General features: G+C 39.7%; 1 protein-coding gene and 1 long non-coding RNA gene across 3 annotated transcripts in view; one reads left to right on the top strand and one right to left on the bottom strand.

Annotated features, from left to right (window-relative positions):
• Positions 1 to 1,878: 1,878 nt before the first annotated feature.
• On the bottom strand, positions 1,879 to 4,560 carry LOC123600946. The gene is made up of 2 exons (XR_006713892.1): positions 3,536 to 4,560; positions 1,879 to 1,944 (listed from the first exon to the last, which is right to left on the bottom strand). It is a non-coding gene; the product is annotated as an uncharacterized LOC123600946 (long non-coding RNA).
• Positions 4,561 to 4,689: 129 nt separating this feature from the next.
• The window catches only part of ZBTB44 (zinc finger and BTB domain containing 44), a 70,462-nt gene continuing 48,983 nt past the window's right edge, over positions 4,690 to 26,168 (top strand). Inside the window, exon 1 of one of the 2 annotated variants that reach the window (XM_045483482.1) lies at positions 4,690 to 5,216. The gene's annotated coding sequence lies outside the window, so the exon portion shown is untranslated. The remainder of the gene's footprint in view (positions 5,217 to 26,168) is intronic. The other variant, XM_045483481.1, reaches the window with a different exon arrangement.

The following is a 26,168-nucleotide window of genomic DNA, read 5'->3' as shown; positions in this document are numbered from 1 at the left end:
TGGGCATTGAGGAGGGCACTTGTTGGGATGAGCACTGGGTGTTGTATATAAGCCAATTTGACAATAAATTGTATTTTTAAAAAATAAGAATAAAAAAAGAATTTACATTTCTAACAATTTGACAGATGACACTGATGCTGTATGTAGGCCTGAGTACCTCATATTAAGAATCACTGGCCAAGGAATATAGTATGAACACTGGTTCTCAACCCTGGATACACACTGGGAATATCAGTAAAGACAAGGAAGAGAGCGTTCAAGTTGGAAAGAATGGTCAACAAGACCAAATGCTGCTCCAAAGTCCAGTAAAATAACAGTGAAAAATGACCTTTGGATTAGCAACATCAAAATAACTGGTGATTTTAAGAAGATTTTAGTGGAGTGAAAGGAAAATAAAATTAGAGGGGTTGAGAAGTAATGAAGAAAGTTCAAAAATGAAGAACAGTGAGTATAGATAATTCTTTTGAGAAGTTTGGTTGAGAATCATGTGAAAGAGAAAAATAGTATTGTGTCCGGTGGGGAGGTGGGACTAAGAACAGACATAAGCATTAAGATTAAATCACTGCCCACTTCCTTGAATTAAAAAATTAAAATTAAACCATAAATTCCCTTTCTGAAGATGAGTTGTGTTCCAATAGTTGTATCTTAAAGACCAGAAGAATCTTCAAAAAATAAAAAGGATGAAATCTAATCTTGGGTATTCTGGCATCTTAGGGAGGAATGGGTACATTTATTGAAACACAAGCTTTTTCCCTGACATTGTAGGTCTTGGGAAGCTGCCATTCTACCAGGTGATAAAATTGGCTTCCACATTCATGTATTTCATCATCAACTTGTTCATCCATTAAACGTTTATCAAATACCTATTATGTGCTAGACACTGTGCTAGGCTCTGGGATTACAGTGTTGAATGACGAGTCATTAGAATTCCAGTGGTAATTACTGCTAACGAGTATACGAGTTTCTTCTTGGGATAAGGAGAATGTTCAAAAATTGATTGTGGTGATGGCTGCACAATTCTGTGAATACACTAAAATCCACTGAATTATACACTTTAAGTGGATAAACTCCACGGCATGTGAATTACACCTCAATAAAGTTCATATATAAATGAGATCTGAATATTGAGAGGAATTAGCTAAGCAATGAAAGTATTTCTACACAGAGGGAATAATGTGTGCATTGGCGGAAAGAGTGTGGCATTTTAGAAGATGTGGGGGGAAAATTCTCTGACTGGCATGTTTCTTGACAGAGTATAATAACAGATGAAGCTGAAGATATTGACATAGCCCAGATTGTACTGTGTCATAAACCCTAAAGGTTTGGGGACTTTATCCTAAGAACACTAGGAAGCCAATTGTTGTGCAATATGATCCTTATGCATTCTTATACTGCCAACCATGTATGTAGAGAATGAAGGGAAGAAAGAGGGTATTTGAAAAACCAAATAAATGATATTATAATTCTCCAGGCACAAACTATTGGTATTTTATTTTTTATTTTATTTTTTTGTTATTTTTGAGAGACAGAAACGAGCGGGAAAGGGGCGGAGAGGAGGGGGAGGGGCAGAGAGAGGAAGACACAGAATCTGAAGCAGGCTTCAGGCTCAGAGCCGTCAGCACAGAGCCCCAGGGGCTTGAACTCAAGAATCTCGAGATCATGACCTGAGCCAAAGTTGGACGCTTAACCAACTGAGCCACTCAGGTGCCCCCAAACTACTGGTATTTTAGATTAGGATGGTGGCAACAGGAATGGACAAATTCAAGGCTTGTTAATGGATTGGAATCACAATGTAGTGGTGGTAGCCGACATGACTTGTTCTGTTACGGAACCTGGTCTGGATCACCTGGCGAAGGAACCAAGTGGCACTCGGAGATCTTGGAAGGCAGGAGGCTTATTTCACACCAGGGGCTCAGAGGAGATCACTCTCCAGGGGTCTGAGTCCTGAGCATAAGCAGAAGGAACAATTTATAGTCTGTTACTTCTGTATTAGTGACAATTTGGCGCACGCATGGCAAGTGGGGCAGGAAGAAGAACCCAGAAGAGCCTTCCCTCTGGGACTGGAATTTCCCTATCAGTCCTGTTGGCCATCTTATAACAGACTTTTCCCTATCAGTTCAATTAAGTGGATGATGAAATGAAAATACAAGAGGTGCAAAGTTTGGGGTGGGGAGCAAGTTATTTTTAATACAGTTGGGATGATCTAATAAGAGAACAAGGATGATTTGTGCAGTAATAAGCTCTCCTCCACTGGGATTATCCAAGTCAGACTAGAGATCTTTCTGTTGAGTTGAAAGCATTCTAGCTCTAAAATAAATTGGGAACTAAAAAACTAAATACCCATTCAGTTCTAAGGGTCTACTACAAGAAACTGCCATTTGTGCCAAAATTTGGTCCCCAAAACATCTCATGGCTGAAATGAGCTGTCTCCCTGGAACTTGATTTCCTCAGAATCATCTATACCAGGTTAATAATTAAAGTTCCTCATGGGGTTTTCATTTGTTTGTTTCACCTGTGAGCAGGATTCTGGTTTCATAAAATCCTGCAGCAGTATTATTTAACCTACTGTCAAAGAAAGGCCTACTTATTCCACCAACCCAAAGGCAAGTCTCTTCCCGCCCAGGAAGAAAAAGGTGGGAGGCTGCAGTAGCCACAGAAACTGACCCTGCCCAAAGCCAAAACATAGAGAGGGCTCCTACAAAGTTAATCTCGGTATTTTTTCTCACACCCTCTCCAAGTATCTAGCACTGTGCCCTTAGGGCCCAACAGCCTTTTGTTGGTTAACTGGTCCTCCACACCTGGGGTGAAGGTGGGGCGAGAGATGATCCAGTTTTTAAATATAGAATTCAAAAGCACAAAAGGAAGAGAAAAGGAGAGGTGAGAATAACCTCAGGAAAGATTTTTGTGTGTGTCAACACCACTCCTCTAGCCTCTGAAGGAGCTGCCACCTGGGTCCCTTAAGAAACAGTCAAGGTTTACCTAATGAGTTTTACTGACTGACTTATCAAATGCCCTAGGTAGATAGATGGGATTTGTTTCACTCCTTTATTCCCACCCTGACTCTTCTCCAGTTTTTACCTTCTGCTCACACTCTAACACAAACCCCAGCAGGGCCTCAAGCTCCTGCCCCTTCCAGATCCTTGCTGTTGCTGTCATCCCTCTCCTAAGGTTAAGCCTGCCTTCTCCTTCTGCAAATCTCAGCACAAAACTTCCTGGGCCTAATTCGCATCCTTCTGACTTTTCTCATCTGTGAAATGGGAATAAAAATGATGGTGGGCATAATTGTGAAACCTATATAATTGCCATGAGGGATTGAACATTGTACATACTTGAGGATGTGTTATAACTGCAAAAGACTATAAAATTAGACGTTATTTTCATTGCCTTTATTTCTCAAGTAGAGTACAATGGTTAGAATTAGGGCGCCAAGATGCTTGGCTTTTTCTCAAAGGGATTAGAGAAGGGGTTGAAGTTAGATGCCGCCAAGTATTTCAGAGAAAAAATCCACTTCACGTCAAGCAGGACGTCAACTCACCTTGCACAAAAAGCCCTTTGGAGAGAAGTCTTTCGGCTCCTAAGCTGGAGGCGTGGGAAAACAGTACTCAGAGCAAAAAGCCCGAGGCGCTCTGGGCCTCTAGGCCGGCAACCCAGTCAGCCTCCACGCACCTGGGGCGCGCTTCCGCCTGCAGTGAGCGCCCCTCCTACCGCCGGGTCTCAAGTCCCGCCCGGCCTGCGGAAGCGAGCACTTAGGGTCTTGGGTATTTTAACACTTTACAGGACTCTGCAGTAGACCAAGAACTTTAAAATCCCTCAGGCAGTATCGGTCACTTTGGGGTGCAGCGCACACTCCCCCCGCGAGAAGGCCCCGAGGAAGTGATGGTGTAATAAAATGAGACTCGAGGTTGTGTAAGGAATTGGCACATTTTTTGAACAGCTCTAGGTGCCCCCGTGTTTGGGGGAATGAGACAGATTTGAGTGTTGATTTCTCCAGTCATTTCAGAACCGCACTTCCTGCCAGATCGCCCAGAGAAATGCTAGAACAATCTTAGAGCACCTTGAGAGAATGCCAGTGGGTGCAAAGGCGGTTCGGGATCCGGCAGACCGGCCGCGGGCTTGTTGTCTTGTTACAAAGTAAGGGACCGCGTCCCTCACCTGTTTGGTCTTACCTCTTCGCTGGCCTTCGTTCCCAGGGTGAAAAATGGGCGGACTACTGACTCACCCACCTCACCGAGAGAAAGAGGCTGGGCGTTCCGGTTTCAGCCCCGCTACAGAAACCACTCAAGAAACGAGGAGTTTCTTTCGTTTTCAGTTCAAAGAAAAAAAAAATGCAAGAAGCGTGAACCATGCCTAGAAATGCTTCTCTCAGCGTTAAGTGGGGACGGCTAGAGAAAGGACAAATTGGGCAGTACTTATGCCGCATATTAATGTAAATCCGCACGTGTACGTATACATAAACACGCACAGACGGTGTCAAAACCCACGGGCGTGCAAGGACACCAAGGCACCCACAGCTCTAGTCCCGACGACCGGGAGCGGCCTTTTCTGCGCTTGCGCTTTAACCGCGTTTTCCCCGACCCCCACCCCGCTGGCGCCCCGCCTCCGAGCTCGTTCCGCCCCGCCCACTTTCCCTCCCCTTCCCCAGCCCGGCCGCCCGCGCAGAGCATTGTGGGACACAAACAAAGTGCCCCCAAACAGGCTGGAGTGAGCGGAGCGGCAACGGCCGCGGCGCCGGCCCGCACGCGCGCGGCGGCGGCTCCCTCCCAACCTCCCCCTCCCCTCCCCTCACTCCCCTTCCCCTTCCCCACCCCGCCGAGAAAAACGCGAGCCGTCGCCGCGCTCCCCAAACCGCCGCCTGCCCTCGGCCAACCGCCCCCAACGGCCGCCCGCGCGCGGCTCCCCGGGCCCCCTCGCTCCTCCCCTCAGGCCCTTCTGAGCGCCGCGGGTGCTTCCCTCCAGCCGCTTCGCACTCTCCCACCTCGCAGGCACGCTGCTGGTTGTACCGCCATGCCCCAGCCACAGGCTGTCCACGGGCCTAGGCGCGGCGGCCCGAGATAGGGTCCCCTCAGCCTCCCGGGGGAGGAGAGAGGCAGCGAGCCGCGCGCTCCGCCCCCTCCCCCCGGGCTGTCGCCGCCGCCGCCGCCACCTCGCCGCCTCAGCCTGGCGGGGAGGAGGAGGAGGAGCACCAGGCCTCCGGGCCCCGGCACCGCCGCCCGCAGGTAATGGGGAGGGGAGGGCGAGAGGGCCGCCCGGTCCCGGCGGGGGTCTGGGCCAGCCACTTCTCGCCGCCTGTGTCTTCGGGGTGCGCCCGCCGAGGGGCTGACACCACGCGTCCCCCATCTGGGCGCTGGACGGAAAGGAAAGCCTGGTCTTGTTACCCCATCCGCTCCGGGAGACACCCCACAGGGTCCCCTCGGTGGCATTTAAAATCCTTCAGGGAGGAGACTAGCCTTGCCAACCCCCCACCCCCACCCCCCCGCCAAGAGAAATCACCCCGATCTTTCAGGGTGTTCCCCATCATTTGCACGCCCGTTTGCCCCGACACCCTAACCCAAAGAAGGCAGAGGTGTTACCTCCTCTCACCTGGTCGAGCCTGAGACCTCACTGTTTTTTCCCCCTCTCCCCTGCTGCTTTTTCTCTGGTGCTGGAAAGAAAAGGATGGCACTCTTAAAAAATAATAACAGCGAGCACCTCTTTTTCTTCCCTACCTGAGGATCACTCTTCATCTAGTCATTTTCTGGTGGCCTAACCAGGAAAAGAGGTTACCTGCAAGTGAAATGACAAGTATATTAGAACTGATCAAAGGAAATTGCATCCTTGTGAGTTCTATGAATCTTAACCGGAATTTAAAATAAGGACCAGTAATTGTATACTTTATTGGAACTTAGAGAAATGAAGGCAAAAACTTAAGTTTTTCAACACATAAGTAGATTATTGAGGTCAGAAGAAATTCGCTTCCACTTATTTTCTTACAGTTTTATTCGGATATAGGCTAATACCATAAACAAACTAAACAATTTGGTAGATGGAAAATAGTTTGGATAGGTAAAAATTTTGTGATTTCCTTTTGCCTAGGCTTTCAGTTGGAATTATTGGATTAAAAAAAAGCATTATATAAATCTTCATTTCCCTCATTACTTCACATTGACTGCCAGTGGTTAATAATATTTAATTGTAGCTAATGTAGTTTCCTTATCACGCAATGTGAAAATCATGCTTTCCTGTAGTCTCGTATTTTAGGCTAACGTTCATTAATTCTGGAAACCAGATTTATTTTGTGCAACACTGCTAGGCATTTTACATATGTGGTCTTATTTAATTCTCAGAACAACCTAATGACTTAGATACTATTCCTTGAATTTTATAGATGAGACATATTTAATGATAATTGCCCCACAACTAGAAGTGAAATTTGTACCCAGATATAATTCCAGTGTAGGAATATTTTCTACCTTGCTTTTCAGTACAGGTGCACTTTTAACTTTATTATGAAAAATTTGCCTTATGAAGTTGAGAAAAAAATAGTGAATACTCCACAACCTAGGGTCAGTAACATTTATTGTTTCCTGTCTTCTCCCTGTCTTTCTGTGCGTAACATTTGAAAGTAAGTTGTAAACATCAGGACCTTCAAATATTTCAGCATGTATTTCCTTAAAATAAGGACATTCTTCTACTTAACCCCCATATCATTATCTAAATAATCCATATGCAAATTTCCCCTTTATTCTAAAGCCTCCTTGAGAAATTTTTTCCCTTTCAGTATTTGGTCAAGATGAATACATTGCATTTGATGATTATGCCTTTAGTCCCTTTTAAAAAGATTAGTACCCATCTCCTTTTTTTTCTGACACTTAGTTGGCCAAAGCAGTTGTCTTATAAATGCTCCCACATTCGAGACTTACCTATTTCCTCATAGTGGCTTTTAATTTATTCCCCTATCCCCTTGAATTTTCTGTTACTGGAAGTTAAGTCTAAAGAAAAACTTGATTAGCTTGAAGTTAAACTTCTTTGACAAGAATATTTTTAATAGGTAATACTATGTACTTCATATTGCTTCATAAATAGGGAGATAATGTCAGACTGCTACATTGTTAGTGATGCCAGATGACCACTAAAGTGGTGACTACCAAATCTGTTATAAGGGTGTGGTTTGCCTGTTTGTGATTTGTATGCAGCCTTGGGGTAATACTTTGACACCAAGCAAATATCCTACCTTTTACTTAGTGATTTCAGCACTCCTTGGTGACTTTTGAGTAAATCACTTTTACTGGAGATTTTCTGTAAGAAAGATTTTCATCATTAACTAGGGGCAAACTAAAGTTCTTCCTTAAAAAATGTGGAGTAAATGCTTAATTTCTTCCCTTCAGTGATCAATATTCAGAGTAAAGGGTTAGAGAAATAATTACCCCAATGATGGCAAATGAGATTTTTTTTCTTCCTTTTTTGCATGACACACTATGGACTCCTGGGTTTTAATGCATGCATTTTTTTGAATAAACCATTACAGTCATTTTTCTTTTCGATCAAATTGCCCCACATTTGGACAGTAGCAACCCTTTCACCCTGGCTCCTGTGTCTTTTTTTTTTTTTTTTTTTTTTTAACTCCTGCTTGCCATTGAAGCACTCTTGGGGTGCTTTCTGGCACAAGGTACCCTACGCTTGCCTTGTTACTTTCTTTGCTCTGGATCTGGAATGGGTTGTTTAAGGAGTCTTGGTTCTTTTTGGTGAGAAATGGTATGTAGAAACCAAGATCAGGATGTTGGCATATTCATTGCTGCTGGAATATCATTGCTTCGAGGCCCTTTCAGAGGAGAGAACTGAAAAATGTTTTTTGCTTATTCAATCATACGTTCATAGTGATATATCCAATTCAGATTTAACATAGCAGACTTCTTTGATTTTATATTTGTCTCAAATGAAAATCTTGGTGCCTAATAGAATTAACATACTTTATCCTACTGTGTATACATGCAGTCATTTTAAAAATAACCGTAACAATATTCTACTATCATTAAACTTCCCCCAAATTTTAAGAGTTCTTTGCCCTTATTTTTGTCCTTAGAATATATTCTATGAAGGGTGTATAATGGGAATACTTAGGGTGTTCAGAAGTCCCTTGGAATATTTTTCTGTTTGTTTAGCTACCAATTTGATATGGTTCATTGGTTTTATTTATTATTTTAGAGTTGTATTTATTTTTGATATGTAAAATACATGGTTCAAAAGACAAAATAATTTTTTGAAAGTATGGCTAAAGAAGTCTCACCCAAATTAATTTTTAAGATGAAGTATTCTTTATCTTTGCCATACCTTTTAATATCTAATATATATCTTAACTGCAGAAGGTTTATCAGTAGACAGAGTATGTTACTTGCTTGAAGTGATACAGGAGTAATTTTAGGTTTTGCAATTAGATTCTGATTCCTCTGGCAAAGAGAAAACATAAGACTAATCTTTCAAGGTGAGCAGAAAAGTAGATTTCAAGCTTGTTTTTACAAGCTTCTACTTGAAAATCATGTCTTTAAAGAGGTATGTAGGTGGTGGAAGTTTTGTGTCTTTCATCCACTTGCATGCCACACAACAAAATTGACATACATATGCTTTCTGCAGATATAAAAGGCATTTGGACATGTGATCAGTGACGACAGCACATTTTATTTGGATTGGGCAAAATTTTATAGAAATTATAATTATGTGTTCAAATGAGGGATTAGGAGGGAACAGTGGTTATCTAAAGTGGGCAGAGCACAGTTAGGCAGTTTATCAATCACCTGTCACCCAGGTGCTAAAAAGCAAAAGATGTGTCCAGTGTGTTTTCCTCGTGTATACCACTACTGCTTTTGGTAACAGAGTGAATATAGGTTTCCTTAAGGGAGTGGAGTGGGAAAATGGAGAATGCATGTGCTTTGGACCTATTCCCCCTCATTCTCTCTTTAATCTCAGTAAAACAGATTTCCCAATATTATTAGAACACAAAGTAGGAGGGAAATGCCACAAATAATTGCATAGGTATGTATAACTACATAACAAGTAGAACCTATTGTGGGTAGACTGAATGGACGAATATGCTAATGATGATAATTGCTAACGTTTGTTGTGCCCTTTCAAAAAGCCAGCATTGTACTAAACATTGCATACAACATCTCATTTAAATTTCACATTAACTCTTGATATTGCCTAATATCTTATTTAGCAAGTAAGGAAACTGATATCCAGGTTTCAAACTCAAGTCTGTCATCAGAATTAGCATTTTACTAGTTTGGTACACCTCATAGCTGAATATAACGGGTAATAAAATATATTTTCATTCACCATGAATTAAAGGAATTATATGGTTGATGTTTGTCCTGTAGCAACACCGAAGATTACATGCCAAGAGCCCCAAGTGCTTGTCAGGTTTATTATACATCCTTAGTATTACTATCAGACTTTGCTTCAGAAACTGCATAGTTTAGGAGATGCCTTGGTGGCTCAGTTGTTTGAATGTCCAGTCCAACTCTTGATTTCAGCTCAGTTCCTGGTCTCTGGGTTTGTGGGATCGAGCGCCATGTCGGGCTCTGTGCTGACAGCTCAGAACCTGCTTGGGATTCTCTCTCCCTCTCTGTCTCAAAAATAAATAAACTTTACATAGTACAACATCAGAAAGCAAGATGGATTGGCAGATGGATAGATATGTGATAAATCAAGTATTATAATGTTAATGATAGAATCTAGGTATGGTTATGCAAGCATTCATTTGTAAAGTTCTTTAAATTTCTGCTTTGTCTGAAACTTTTCATAATAAAATGTTGGAGGGAGTGATTAACAGTATATTGTAATTATAAGACAATTTTGATGGCTGTATAAAAACCAGTAACGAGCGATATATCCTCTATGCCTAGAATGGTTCTCTTAAACTTTTAGTATGTCTTCCTAGCCTATAAAGGATAAAACACTTGTCACTGAAAGTGGTCAAGCATCAAAGGCTCTTTTAAAGGGGTTTTCTTCATTAGTTAGGGGATCCCTAATTAATTAGGCTCCTTCCGGCTATAGTTTTTTTAATATCTTTAAAAATATTACATATATCAAATGTATGTATATATTTTTCCCCTTGTAGTTTTCTGATATTTTGTAGACTGCTATTGAGCATACTTTTCATATAAACTTTATGGGGAGTTTTTACTTTAAAAAAAAAATTTTAACCTTTATTTTTGAGAGACAGCACAAGTAGGGGAGGGGCAGAGAGAGAGAGAGAGAGAGAGAGAGAGAGAGAGAGAAACACAGAATCTGAAGCAGGCTTCAGACTCCCAGCTATCAACACAGAACCCCGTGCAGGCTGGAACCCACAAACTCTAAGATCATGACCTGAGCTGAAGTCGGACACTTAACCGACTGAGCCCCCTCCCCTCCCCCCCAGGGCCCCCCTAGGGTGTTTTTACTTTAAATGCCCCATGTTGATGACCAGATACTGGACACTTAACTGCCTGAGCCCCCCAGGCACCCCTGGGGTGTTTTTACTTTGAATGTCCCAGGTTGATGACCGCAACAGATGATTCTCCAGATACCTAAAAATGATTGGGCAAAATTTATCCCCTGTTTAACTGAAAGCCACATTGGTTTTTTTGTTCTTTATGTTAGAAATACATCACCCCATTTTAGGCAATGAGCTGGAGGTCTCTAGATTCTTAGTCACAGGATCTAAAATAGTGATTGTATACATTAGATTTGTTTTATACTCCTGCTTGAAGGTACATTGACTATTACATTAATTTCTTCACTAACATTATTAGTGCCAAAGGTGAACTTAGCACATTTTTACATAACTCATTGTGGAGTAAATCACTGACTTGTATCATCATGGTATGTCGTATTGATAATTCCTTCTTAGAATAGTGAAAACTGGTGGACAAAAATGTGTCACTCTTCTTGGAGAACATTGTCCTTGTTTCCGCATTGAATGTTCTCCTATTTTAATAATTTTTAGTGTAGCTTTTAAAACTTACAGTTGGTTTATACCCACTCAATTTACAGTTTCTGTATTCTGAATTGCTATCCTACAGCTATTAAAATGTATGTATTTGTATGTGTTGAGCGAATTGGCTATTCATTTGGCTTTGATTGTTTTGGATGTATTCAGCACAACTACAGACGTGTTCGGGTAGCATATAACCAAGACTGAATCTCTGGAATCAGAATTTTGTGGAACTGCTACCCCTCTGGCCTCTGAAGCAACTTTAGATTTAACTGATTTCCTCTTAATTTAGATCTTAACTTGCTAAGTGTCTGATCCTCACCTACTATTAGCAAGGAAAAGCAAGCATATTCAATACTAGTTTCTATTAAATATCTTATTTGTGCTCTTTGATAAAATTGGGAAATCTTTGGTCTAAACAGAAAAATTAAATGTATGAGTTTTCAGGGACTCAGACATACCTACTTTGCTTCCATTTAGTATTTCTTTTACTGGTGGTATTTACTGGTGTGTGTGTGTGTTGTATGTTTTCTTTCTTCCACTTTATCTTTTTGTCCTTTTTACGTTTTGACTACCTGAATTTTACTTTTTTTTTTTTTTTGGCTCTTTGTTTTTCTCCTTTCTTCTTTGGATCTGCCAACACTGCTCACTTTTTTTGTGACTTTTTGTTACTGTATGAGCACAGTTGCTTTTATATTTGGTGCCTTTTGCGTGCCGTATAAAACTATACAAACCATACTTCTGTGAGAATTGTTTGTATTACAGGAGTCACTACCTCTGTTTTTTTGGCCAACTTGGTATTATGTCTTTCTCATTTCTTTCTACTTTGCTCAACTAGGTTTACTTTGAGAGCCAGTACAGAATAGTGTGAAGAGCAGACTGGGTTCAAATCTTGACTCTTTTACTTACTACTTGTGTGGTCTTGGGCCAGTTCCCTTAACTTTGTGCTTTGTTTTCCTTATTGGTAAAATGAAGATGCCACGGGATACCTATTCCAAGATTGTGTGAAAATTAAATTTTTTAATATGCAAAAAGTACTTAGAACAATGCCTGGTACATATTGAGTACTATATAAGTGTTAATATTGACTTGTGATTGTTGTTCTTTTTTAAAGAACAATTCAAAGTCATTGATTATTTTTTTTACAGTTTATTGAGATAAAACTCAAAAACCATAGATTATTGCCACCAAAAATTTGTGGTCTCCCAGTTTTATTTGGGTCTTTCAGTACCTCCTAGCCGTCCTTCTGGGTTTTTTATCTCCATACATTTCTCATGTTTCATTTTCCTCAAAATTGTACTTTATCTCCTCTCTTCTCAGCATTCTACCTCTACCTATAGTTTCAAAGAGAAATAACATAAAAGCCAAAGCTGTCAGACAAGAACTCTCACTACTTGTCACCACCCACCTATAAACTGTAACTGCACCCTTCCTTGAACTCTTTTTTCCTGTCACTGGGTCTCCTGTTTAAGGCTAATTTTTTCACTCAGGCATTGAATCCAGTTTCTCCCTGTCCAGGCACCTTGTGTTGTCTGCTATCACTGTTTCCTGTATCTTCAACTTTTCCTTTTTCTCTGAGTCTTTTCCAACAACTATCAAAACAATCTGTCTATATTTTACCACAATAAAAATAATAAATCTGGGGGAAAAGCATTCTCTAGTTTCTCCCATTCTATAAAAATACCAGCATCCTCCCTTGAGCCCTTATTTCCCTCCAGTGAACTCCCTTGCTCTATCTTTAGAAGCAGACTTCTTCAGATTGGATTGTCTATACTCACAGTTTTTACTTCCTCATTTCTGTACATTCTTTATCAATTGCAGTCTAGCTCTCTACTATGTGCTATTATAAGGTCATCAGTATTTCCTTGTGATTATATTGAATAGACTGGTTTATATCTTATTTGACCTATCAGCAGCATTTGACACTGAAAACCACTCCTTGAGATATTCTGCACCCTTGGTTTTTGGAATATTCTACCATCTTGGTCATTCTGTGTATCTTTTCCAGGTTTTCTTTTTGCTATCTCCCACCCACTTTTTCCTCCTCTGTTTTTCCTCATCATTCTAGCTGAAGGTTTATCAATTTTGCATCGTAGCTAAAGATTCTCTTTAAAGAACCATTTTGGCTTTAATTTGTTCTGTGCTCTATTTCCTATTCAATGGTAGAAGCGTAGCCCATTGATTTTTTAAATTATTTTTAAATTTTTTTATTTATTTTTAATTTAGAGAGCACCTGTGTGAATAGGGGAAAGAGCGGGGGGGGGGGGGGGGGGGAGCGGAGGCGGGAATCTTAAGCAGGCTCCATACTCAGCACAGAGCCGGATGCAGGGCTTCATCCCAGGTCCCTGAGATCATGACCTGAGCCGAAATCAAGAGTCAAGATGCTCAACCAACTGAGCCACTCAGGCGCCCTGATTCATTTTAATTGCAGTGAAATATACATTTACATATTTATTTCCTTAACTATTTTTAAGTGTACAGTTCAGTAACATAAAATACATTCACATTGTTATGCAACCATCACCACCATTCATCTCTAGAACTCTTCTCATCTTGCAAAACTGTAACTCTGTACCCATTAAATAATAACTTTCCATTCTTCTCCCTCCCTAAGCCCCTTCTACTTCTACTTTGTTTCTATGACTCTGACTACTCTGGAAACCTCATATCGCCATCATACAATGTCCTTTGGTGACTGACGTATTTCATTTAGCATAATATCCTCAGGGCTTATCCGTATTGTAGTGCCTATCAAAATCCCTTCATTTTTAAGACTAAATGATATCCCATTGTATGTATATATCACATCTTGTTTATCCATCATCTGTTGACCGACACTTGGAGTATCTCTACCTTTTGGCCATTGTGAATAATACTCCTATGGATATTTGCATACAAATAGATGTTCATGTCTCTGCTTTCAATTCTTTTGGGTATATACCAGAAGTAGAATTGCTGGATCACATGATAATTCTATTTTTAAGTTTTTATGCACCCCAATACTGTTTTACACAGTGGCTACACTTACATTCCTACCAATGGTGCACAAGGATTTTTTTCCTCCACATCCTCACCAACACTTGTTATTTTCTGTGTGATTTGTGATTTTTTATTTAATCGGAGTCATCCTAAATGGGAGGTGGCAGGGTGTATGGTCATAGGCCATTGATTTTTTTTTTAAACATTCTTTTCTAATATGTATATTGAAAGCTATAATTTTTACCCTAAGCACTGCTTTAGCAGCATCCCACAAATGTTAATAATGTATTTTAATTATTACTCAATAAAAAATACTTTTGTTTCCCTCATTGATTCCTTCTATAAACCTATGGATTATTTCAACATTTTATTTCCAAATATTTGAGGTTTTCTTGATAACTCATTGATTTCTAATTGTGTGTATATATAGAGAGAACACTTTTGTGTGCATTCATTACTTTAAAATTTATTAAGATTTGTCTCATGGCCCAGCATATCTGTTTTGATAAGCATACTGTGTTACACTTGAAAAGAATGTGTATTCTGCACTATAAATATCAAGTCAAGGTGATTGGTGGTATTGGTCAGATCTTTTTATGTCTTCACTGACTTTTTTTTGGAAGGGGGCCCAATTCTACCAGTTATTGAGAGGGGTATTAAAATTTCCAAGTATTTTTACGGGTTGTCTTTCTCTTTAATTCTGTCAGTGTTTGCTGCTTGTATTTTAAAGCATCGTTATTATTAGGTGCACACACATTTCTTATTGTTACACACCTCTGTATCTCTGGTAATATTTTTGTCTTGAAGTCTATCTGATATCAAAAATATCACTCCAGCCTATCTGTCTTTATTGTTTGCATGGTATATCTTCTAACATACCTGTGTCCTTTTATTTCTTTCTTTCTTATAAAGAGCATATAGTTCGGCTTGCATTTTTAATCCTATTCTGCCTTTTATTTTTTTTATTTTTATTTTTTTTAATGTTTATTTTTATTTTTGAGACAGAGACAGAGCATGAACGGGGGAGGGGCAGAGAGAGAGGGAGACACAGAATCGGAAGCAGGCTCCAGGCTCCGAGCCATCAGCCCAGAGCCCAACGTGGGGCTTGAACTCACGGACCGTGAGATCGTGACCTGAGCTGAAGTCGGACGCTCAACCGACTGAGCCACCCAGGTGCCCCCTATTCTGCCTTTTAATTGAAATATTGAGTTCGTTAAAATTTAGTGTAGTTAAATCAAGTCCACAATCAAATTGTTGGAAGGGTTGGTTCCTTCTGAGGGAAGGAACCTATGAGGGAACTATCTATTCTTCGGTAATTTTTTTTTTAATGTTTGTTTATTTTTGGAAGGGAGAGAGATACAGAGTGCGAGCGGGGGAGGGGCAGAGAGAGAGAGATGGAGACACAGAATCTGAAGCAGGCTCCAGGCTCTGAGCTGTCAGCACCGAGCCATGGGATCATGTGAGCCGAAGTCGGATACTTGACCAACTGAGCCACTCAGGCGACCCAGGCACAATCCCTTCTATGCCTTTCTTCTTGCCTCTGGCTTGTGGCAGTATACCTCCAGTCCTCACTTGTTCTCCCTGTGTGTCATATCCCTTTTATATAACGACATCCTAATTACATCATTTTAACTTGATTACCTTTGTAGAGAGCCTGTTTCCCAATAAGGTAACATTCTCAGTTGTGGGGCATAAGACTTCAACATGTTGGACAGGGAGGAGACAAGATTGAATCCATAATAAGACACATTTAAAGTTCAGCAGTAGGGACACCTGGGTGGCTCAGTCGGTTGACCGTCTGGCTCTTGATTTCTGCTCGTGTGATGATATCACGGTTGGGTTTGTGAGTTTAAGTCCCACGTCAGGCTCTGCACTGACATTTCAGAGCTGGCTTGGGATTCTCTCTCTCTTCCTCTCTCTCTGCCCCTCCCCTGCTTGTGCTTTCTCTCTCTCAAAATAAAAATAAAGTTGGCAGCAGTGCAAAGGCCTGTTGGGTAAAGCCACTGTACTTGTGTACATATTTTAAAACAAACACATTGGAACTCCAGTAGTTGATGTGAGCACTTAAAAACTCTTTAGGGAAAAAAAAAAGAACTCTTTAAATGCTAATTAACTAAAACTGACTTGAATTTAACTTGCTCCTGTAAGGATCTGTGAATAAGACCCGACTTCAAGCTTTCTTTCTAGTAATAATGAATTGATGTTAAAGCTGATACTCCTTGTGTATTATGATTGAATCCTTGTGAATGGCAACATGATGGGATAGGGGAAGGGACTGGGAATTTGAATTTTTTAGTCAGATAGACCTCTGTTCAAATCCTGTTCTTATTTATTTATAGGACTGCAGGCAAGTTAATTTAACGTTTAGTTTCCTCATTTATAACAATTTAAAAAACTACTTTCTCTGAATTCTGAGCCAAGAAAGAGATAAAGACACTTGGTGAGGGCGCCTGGGTGGCGCAGTCGGTTAAGCGTCCGACTTCAGCCAGGTCACGATCTCGCGGTCCGTTAGTTCGAGCCCCGCGTCGGGCTCTGGGCTGATGGCTCAGAGCCTGGAGCCTGTTTCCAATTCTGTGTCTCCCTCTCTCTCTGCCCCTCCCCCGTTCATGCTCTGTCTCTCTCTGTCCCAAAAAAAATAAATAAACGTTGAAAAAAAAAATTAAAAAAAAAAAAAGACACTTGGTGAGTTAATCAATCTATATTAACTTCTCTTCTCTTGATACAGAAATTAACAATCAGCGTGACTCTGGCTACCAGCAATGAGAGGAAATTCTAATAGTTGAGTGTTACAGGTTTAACTGATTTATTGTTTTAGTCCAGGTAAATCTCAGTCTCTTAAATTCTGAACTAAGAAGGACTTCCTCATGTAGCAAAATGATTGAAATCTTTGTTTGATTATAAAATATGGCTAATTATAAAAGTTAAATGATTTCTTTATAGCTCAGATACAGAAATCTCTTTGAAATTCTTCCTGAAAACGTTAATAAACACTTAAGGAAGACTATTGGAAAATAAACCATCATCAAATTAAAGATCACATATACTTTATAAGTGTTCAGAGAAAGTAAAAGTGTTCTCAAATATGAGTACTCATGTGAATCCATTCTAAAAAGTGTACTTCCTTTCATAGAAAAATACATATATTTGGTTTTGCTTAGACTGACAACAGAATAACAAGTTTTCTTAGAACAAAATTTAAAATTGTGGTACTATAATATTTGTAAAGGAAAAAAAAATCTTGATTCTAGGGAAAATAATAGTGAAAAACATACTATTGTAACTTAATAAGTTTTTAGAGAGAGAAGTAATTGAGTAGCAATTTTCACTAGTTCCTTCATATTCTGTGTAATTTTTGCATGAGGTTTTTACTTTGAGTTATGGCTCTTCTGTTCTTAAACCAGCTGTTTTAACAGGTTTTCTATAAAATATTTGCATGTTGTGTATGTTAAACTCTTTACTTCATGTATTTTGTTTCAAGTTTTATTTTGTTGTTGTTTGCAGTTACACTTTTATTAATAATGTAATTCAATGTAAAAGAATATGTTTATTCCAGAAATAAGCACCATAAACCACAAACGTTTCTTCCAACATTCTTTAATTGCCCTTTCTGTTAGGCATTTATAGGATGCACACAACCTCAGTCTCTTAAGTAGCATGTGGATCTAGAAGACAGCAAGATCTGTAAACAGTTGATCACCTATTATACGTAAGCTACTGAGGTAGAGCAATGATCCTTTTGTGGCCATAAAGGGATGCCCAGTGAGAATCACTGCACTATAATTAGTGTTACTAGAAAGAAGATAATATGTAAATGGTATAGAAAAAGAAATTATTAAGAACCTCCATGTAATGTCCACATGCAGATTTTACACAAATGTTCATAACAGCTTTATTTGTAATAGTCTCAAACTGGAAATAACTCAAACGTCTGTCAACAGTTCAATGATAAACAGATTCTGGTATATCTATACAAATAGAACAGCACTCAGTAATAAAAAGCCAGATTCTTGAGCCCAACAACATGGATGAATCTCAATAATTATACCCAGTGAAAGAAGCCAGATAAATAAGAAAGTCTATATTATATAATTCTGTTAATATAAAATTCTAGAAAATGTAGCTAATCTAAAATGAAAAGCAAATCGTTAGTTCCTGAGAGGAGTAGGAGGAAGAAATTGCAAAGAAGCACAAATGTCTAGGGGTCATGGAAATTTTCCGTGTCTTGATCGTAGTGATGATATATGTTAAAACTGATCAAATTATACACTGTATTATACAGTTTATTGTACAGCAGTTCTAGCTCAAGCACTTATGAAATGATTTTTAAAGAACACGGGTATGATTGATTTCATAAATATATTGGAATCGTCCTTGGAGAGGAGACAGAGTATAATCCCTGGTAAACCTAAATTGATATTATATCAACTGCCAAATTAGTGGTCAAGACAGAAAATACTGCAGGAGTTAGATGGAGGGAAAGGCAGCATAGCTTAATAATAAAGTAAGGACAGGATGTAATTAAAGTCAGAGTTTCTGATTTTAAGCCCCTGTTAGGCCACTTATTTTCTCTGATATTATTTTTCTTTAATGAGTTTTCCTTATCTACTTCAGAAGGTCTTTAAGATCCAAAGAAAATATATTTGAAAGCATATGGTAATCTAAAAAGTGACATACAGAAGCACCTTGGTGGCTCAGTCAGTTGAGTGTCTGGCTGTTGGTTTTGCCTCAGGTTATGATCTCACAGTTTTAGTGAGTTCAAGCCCCAAGTCGGGCCGACAGTGTGGAGCCTGCTTGGAATTCTCTCTCTGCCTCCTTTCTCTCTGCCCCTCCCCTGCTCACGGTTGGTCTCTAAATCAATCAATAAAAACTTTAAAATAGAAAATAAAAAGTGACATACTAATGAGAGGTATTGCTGATAATCTAGGGTAGAAGGAAGAGCAAATAAAGTAGTATTTGACCTGTTGAGAGCAATGAGGAGGGAATTCCAAAAAGGGATGAAGCATACAGAAGTGGAAATTATATATAATTGGAGAGTGAGTCAAAATCAGTTTGGAGCAAATAGTTAATATTGGAGAGTAGAAAGGGAAAGATAACAGCCTAGAGCATCTAAAAATGTAGAGTGAAGAGAATATGGAACAGTAAGAAAGATTAGCATCAGGATATGGTTTTCTGTTTATTAGCCCTATGATTTTGAATAAGTCAGTTCTTCTCAGCTTCAGTTTCCTCACCAATTTAATGGGAAGAGGATAATCTGCCTTATCTCAAGGGTTTTGTATATTGAAATCAATATCAAATGTATATGAAAGTGCTGAAAAGAACAAAGTGTACTGTTTAGTTTCGTGTGGTGGGGCCCCGAGGTTGCTCAGTCAGTTAAACATTCAACTCTCGATTTCAGCTCCGGTCATTATCTTACAGTTGGTGGGATTGAGCCCCGTATCAAGCTCTGTGCCGACAGTACGAAGCTTGCTTGGGATCCTTTCTCTCCCTCTCTCTCTCTGTTCCTCTTCCACTCACATTCTCTTGCATTCTCTCTCTTAAAATAAATAAACTTAAAAAAAAAAAAGAAATGTTCTGAAATGAGAATTTAGGAAAAAAGAGTTGTTTTGTGTGATAAGGCATGAGGTAGTAAGTGCTGGACTCAGATGATTATATTTAGAAAAAAAATTTTTAATGTTTATTTTTGAGAGAGCGAGTGTGTAAGTGGAAGAGGGGCAGAGAGAGAGACACAGAAACCAAAGCAGACTCTGAGCTGTCAGCACAGAGCCCGATGCGGGGCTCGAACCCATGAACTGTGCGGTCATGACCTGAGCCGAAGTCCAGTGCTTAACCTACTGAGCCACCCAGGTGCCCCATGATGATTATATTAGAGAATATTTGAATAATGGTGAAGGATTAATTCGAGGTTGGTGAGGCTAAAGGCAAGGAGACCAGTCAGAATGTTTGAGTAGTCCAAAGCAATGACTAATGAAGAAAGGAAAGGATGGATTTGAGATCGGTTTCAGAGACCAAGTCTATGTTAGGAAGAAAAGGGAAAGATAAAAGTTGTATTTGTTTCCTGTGTCTGTTGTAATAAATATCACAAAGTGGAAGGCTTAAAGTAACAAAGGAGGGTACCTACATGGCTCAGTTGGTTGAGTATCTGACTCCTGATTTCAGCTCAGGTCATGATCTCACGGTTCCTGGCTTCAGACCCCTCATTGGGTTCTGTACTGACAGTGTGAAGTCTGCTTGGGATTCTCTCTCCCTCTTTTTCTGCCCCCCCCCCCCCCTTTCTCTGTCAAAATAAACATTTTTAAAAAATAATAAGGGGCCCCTGGGTGGCTCAGTCAGTTAAGCATCAGACTCTTGGTTTCAGCTCAGGTCATGATCTTGCAGTTTGTGGGATCGAGCCCTGCATTGGTCTCTGTGCTGGTGGCGTGGAGCCTGCTTGGGATTCTGTCTGTCACTCAAATAAAAAACATTAAAAACATTTTTTTAATAATAATAACAAAGTAACAAACGCACTCTCTCACAGTTTTGGAGCCCAGAAGTTCAAAATCACTATCACTGCCATGAAATCAAGGTATTGGCAGGTACCCACTCCTACTGAGTGGCTTCCATATGGCTCTAGGGGCAAATCTATTCCTTGCCTCTTCCAGCTTCTGGTGGCTGCAGGCACTGTATGGCTTGTGGCCACAATACTCTAATTTCTGCACCATCGTCACATCACCTTCTCCAATGGGTGTCAGATTTCCTTTTATCTCTCTTTTATAAGAATGCTAATGTTTGTATTTAGGGCCTACCTGGATATTCCAGGCAATCTCCTTAAAATACTTAACCATACCTGTAAAGTCTTTGCCATAATAGTAACTTTTGCAAACTCCAGGGATTAGGACACAGACGTATTGGAGAGAGTGACCTTTATAAGTCATAGATGACTCCCAGGTCTTTTGCTTTTGTATTGGTGGTCTCATTGGCCAGAGAACTTCAAGAGGAAGTCTTCACATATGTGAGGAACGATGATGAATTCAGTTGGGCCTGTTGAAGTACATCTGTATATGAATATTCATTTTGGGGTCAGAAAACCTGAATCAAGTGACTTAAACATTGAGGACATTTATTATTTCACACAAAAACAAAACAAGAAATCCTGGAGTAAGATAGCTTCAGAGTTGGTTATTCAGCAATTCAGTGACCTCATTAAGAACCCAAGTTCTCAACTTTTTGCTTTGCTATTCTTAGGCTGTATCTCTCCTTATGGTTCCAAGATGGCCCCCATAATTCTAGGCTTTAAATTCAGGGATGAAAACACCTAGCTGGCTAGTTTTGTGTGCTTGTTTATTGTTGTTGCTGTTCAAATAAGCAGCTCTAACTCCTGGAACTCCAGCAGGTTCTATTCCTCTTAGCCAGGTAAACATTTTCCTTGACTATCTTTGACCTAAATAGAGCTATTACATCTACATTGCAAATTTGTTGAAGCAGATAGCATGTGTATACACATGTGCACGCGCACACACACACACACACACACACACACACTACTCCTCTATGATGGTCTTAAGTGACAGTGGATTTTAGTGCTTTTTTTTTTTTTTTTAAGTTTTTATTTATTTTGAGTAGTTGGGGGGATCCGAGGAGGGCTCCATAGACAGCAGATAGCCTGATGCGGGGCTTGAACTCAAAATCCTGACCTGAGCCGACATCAGACGCTTAACCAAATGAGCCACCCTTGGGCCCCAAGATTTTAGTACCTTTTGATGTGCAGATTTGAAGATAAGGAACCAACTTTTTCTGAGCTTGGTCAGAGTTTAAGCAGCCTACTCACCTTGCTTAGCCTTTAAGTTCTTGTCTGCAAATTTCTAACCATTTCTTGATTTAACATTAAACATTAAAGTAGTGGATAGTGTGGAGTGGGGACTCTCCTGGGAATCCTCAGAACCTTTCAGAGGGTTTACAACATCAAAATGGTTTTATAACAGTATTAAGATATTAGGGTATAATTTAATTATATTAAGATATAATTTTTTTAGTTTAGTTTTTTTTCCCCCCCAAGTAATCTCTACACACAATGTGGAGCTCAGACTTAACAGTTTCAGGATCAAGTGTCTCATGGTCTACCAGCTGAGCCAACTAGGTGCCTGCCTCCCATCCCACCCCCACACACCTCCCCCATTACCTGTTTGTCAACACTTTCAACGTTCTTCTGGTTTTTGGTGTTTATTGACTTTGCTGGATTTAACAATATCCATAAACACTTCAAAATGAAGCATGGAGAGAGCAAACGAGAGCAAAGACTTAAATGACCATGCAGGACCATTTTATATCATCTCTTGGAAGTAGGCATATTTAACAGTCTTGCTCCTGAGTATGACTTTGATTTATCAATAAAAGTTGATTAGTAGGGAAGTATCTGTAATTTTTCTGAATTTGCCTGTGAAGGGATGGTAGCTGAGAGAAGATTTCCAGGTTTTAACAGGAGGCGAGGGGGTGACTCAAAAATGAATACAAGATTTTAAGCTCTGGGTGACTGGGCAATTCAAAGTACCCATCATTAACAAAATTAGAAATTCTCCATGAAATATCAGTTGAGAATTTAAGTTCAGTTTTGGATGGTGAATTTGAAACGTGGCAAACACATTCAGAAGTAATTGTCTAGTGCTTTAGCTGATCATTAGAGACCCAGAATTGAAGTTCAGGAATTGAGCCAGAGTTGACAAGAGTCAAAGATCTATCAGTAAGGATAGTTCATCTATTACTCAGTTCTGTTCCATATTGTGTACATACTGTGTGCTAGGCATTGTGTGCTTTCCATATGCTCATTTAATCCTGATTAAGATCTAGATCTGTCTGAACTACAAAGCTTCTTAGTATACATGCTGTCTCCAGGCAACATTAGAATATTAATTGGTAACAAGTATAGTGAAATTAATAAAGCTTAACTATATCTGAGGTGGAGAAATTTGTTACCGGGTTTGGGCAATGTGAAAAACTATAATTCTTTTAATTAATACATAGTGCTGTGTCAAAAGATTGAACATCCATCCTTATAACAATGTTTGTAGTTAAAAGAGACAGGGCATATCTAGAATTCAAAGCCTCAGTAGAAATTGAGTTATGATGTGAGGTATGTATATATATATGGTTTATTAGGAAGATTTGAGCTGGTAAGTTCGTTAAAAAATTAAAGCTAATAGTGTTTTTAAAAGACTTTATTGTCGATTTTTATATTTATGGATTAAAAAGTTGTTTTTTAAATATTTATTTTGGGGAGAGCCCAAGCGGGGGAGGAGGAGGATCCAAAGCAGTCTCTGTGCCGACAGGCTGACAGCAGCAAACCCGATGCGGGGCTTGAATTCATGAACCTCAAGATCATGACCTGAGCCTAAGTCGGACGCTCAACCGACTAAGCCACCCAGGTGCCCCTATACATTGAAAAGTTGTAACTGTAGATAGATGTATTTTCCCTGGACATTCAGATCATCAGAATAGGCTAATGTTTGGTATTTGCACACTTTTTTTCTCTCCATAGTGTTTTACAACAAATACTATGACTAAGATTCAGCTTTCACAATTCTGGCTCAATAGCAGGGTTTTTTTTTTTGTTTGTTTGTTTGTTTGTTTTTTTTGTTCAGACATTGTTTTGTTATAGAATTTGACATTGTATCAGTTTGACGATTTAGAAAGATATTTACTGCAAAGAGTCTTAATTTTTTCCCCCCTGAGTCTGGCTTTTTTAGTTGGATAAAAGCAGTTTGTCACTTTCAGGATAGTTCATTACTAATTTGAACAGATTGAATAGGAGTTCTGGAAGTAGTAAGATAAAAATTTTATTCTAATAAGAACAATTGTTCCTGTGTGGAAACAATTATTCTTACACTATTACCAAAGCAATGGAAAGAGTACTTGTCACAATTTAGTAATACTGGCTCCAAGTTCTGTTTTTAACTGATTTTGTACAAAACAGTAGATTCCCAAGAACCAAGTAATCTAGGTTCTACTTCCATTTTCCATTAAGTTATTGACTTGGTTAACCCTTCTGGGCTTTCTTAAACAATTTTTTAAATGTTTTTTTTATTTTGAGAGAGGGCCTCGGCATGCGAGCAGAGGGAGAGGGAGAATCCCAAGCAGGCTCCACGCTCAGCTCAGAGCCCGACACAGGGCTTAGTCCCACCAACTGTGAGATCATGACCAGAGCCAGAATCAAGAGTCAGACACTTACCCAACTGAGCTACCTCTTTAACTTCTAAGATAATGTTTAGGCCACGAATAATATCTATGGTATAGAAGAGTGAAAACTCTCAGTCCCAGAATCAGACCTGTCTGGCATATGGTTCCTCTGAAGACAATATAGGAGTGACTGTATCAAAACACATTGTTTCTCCATAGTCTGTCTACAAAGACTGATAATCTCCAGAGTTGATACAGGTTCTGTTCTTGACCAACTTTAGTCAGGGTCCTCAAAGTAGCAGATCTTACCAGAGGTTTTGTGATAGATTTTTTATCCATTGTGAGTTAAAGCTAGAGCTTAAGAAATGGAGCTTCCGTGGCTTTATTGCCCCATCCTGCGTAAAGAACTTTTACTAAGGTGGTTGTGACAATTACGAATTATTCGTGTGTGATTATTATAGTTACTTCAGTTTCATTTTATCCATGAGTAAATTCTTTTAAATGTTTTATTTATTTTTGAGAGAGAGCACAAGTTGGGGAGAGGCAGAGACAGAGGGAGACACAGATCTGAAGCAAGCTTTAGGCTCTGAGCCGGGTTTGAGCCCACAAACCTCAAGATCATGACCTGAGCCAAAGTGGGATGCTTACCGACTGAGCCACCCAGGTGCCCCAATCCATGAATAAATTTTTAATGAGAATGATGAGTAAGAAAAGTGTATACATCCATATTGCCTATAAGCAAGAGGTGATGCAATGAAAAACTTTGCAGTAACATAATATACAGTGTAATTCTATAAATTTTACCTACATAAGTGCTTGCCTTTTTTTTTTAACGTTTATTTTTGAGAGAGAGGGAGAGAGAGCGTGTGGGGGAGGGGCAAAGAGAGAGGGAGACACAGAATCCAAAGCAGGCTGCAGGCTCTGAGCTATCAGCAGAGCCTGACACAGGGCTCAAACTCACAAACTGTGAGATATGACCTGAGCCGAAGTCCGAAGCTTAACCGACTGAACCACCCAGGAACACCTCCCCCCCCCCCCTTTTTTTTAATGTTTACTTATTTTGAGAGAGGAGAGTGCACATGAGCCAGGGGTGGGGTGGGGGTGGAGGGGCAAAGAGAGAATCCCAAGCAGGCTCCACGCTGTTAGCATGGAACCCAACGTGGGTCTTGATCCCATGGACTGTGAGATCATGACCTGAGCTGAAATCAAGAGTCGGAAGCTTTACTGACTGAGCCTCCCAGGCTCCTCTGTGCTTGCCTTTTTAAATATTATCTGTGAAGAGAGTCAGAAAAAAAAAAAAATCAAGATTTCTTATTGTAAGAGCTTAATTTTTATAAGTGAGATTAAACATACTCATCAATTTTCTTTATATAAAAATGAAGTTTTTGATATATTTAAATAGATGAACTTATTTCTTACATAATTTGTAAAATCTGTTTGGGAATATCATCCCAAAATAAAGTCTGTGATGCTACTGGCCTTTGTTCCCTGCAGCCCTTTTGTATGTCATCAAAATCTGGCCTTGCCAGTGGAAAAAGTTTTGGAAACAGGTAATTGTGCTCGTTGCACAGCAGTGTGAATGTACTTAATGACACTGAACTGTACATTTAAAAATGGTTGGAAGGGCTGGGCACCTTGGTGGCTCAGTCAGTTAAGTGTCCGGCTTTTAATTTTGGCACAGGTTATGATCTCGTGGTTTGTGAGATCAAGCCCTTTGTGAGACTCTGCACTGATAGCACACAACCTGCTTGGGATTCTCTCTCCCTCGCTCTCTGCCCCTTCCTGCTTGTGCTGTCTCTTTCTCTCTCAAATAAACATGAGAAAAATATGGTTAGAAGGGCAAATTTTGTTATATATACATTATACACAATATTTTTTAAAAATCTGGGCTTGCCCATGGAGGTGTATCACACATATGAACATCTGTCATGTGTGTCACAATTACATAAATTAATTAAAATACTGATGATAATTGCTAACTTGGAAAAGAGAAGTGTGAACAGTTTAAAGCAGTAGCCACCCTTACTCAAGATGATACAGTGAAATAACAGAACTTCATGATTGTGATAACATTAGAAGGCTGTGAAATTAGATG

The sequence above is a fragment of the Leopardus geoffroyi genome, chromosome D1 (genome assembly GCF_018350155.1).
Source record: "Leopardus geoffroyi isolate Oge1 chromosome D1, O.geoffroyi_Oge1_pat1.0, whole genome shotgun sequence".
Classification (NCBI taxonomy): Eukaryota; Metazoa; Chordata; class Mammalia; order Carnivora; family Felidae; genus Leopardus; species Leopardus geoffroyi.
The sequence above is the reverse complement of the archived record's forward strand: the minus strand, read 5'-3'. Positions and strand labels throughout refer to the sequence as shown.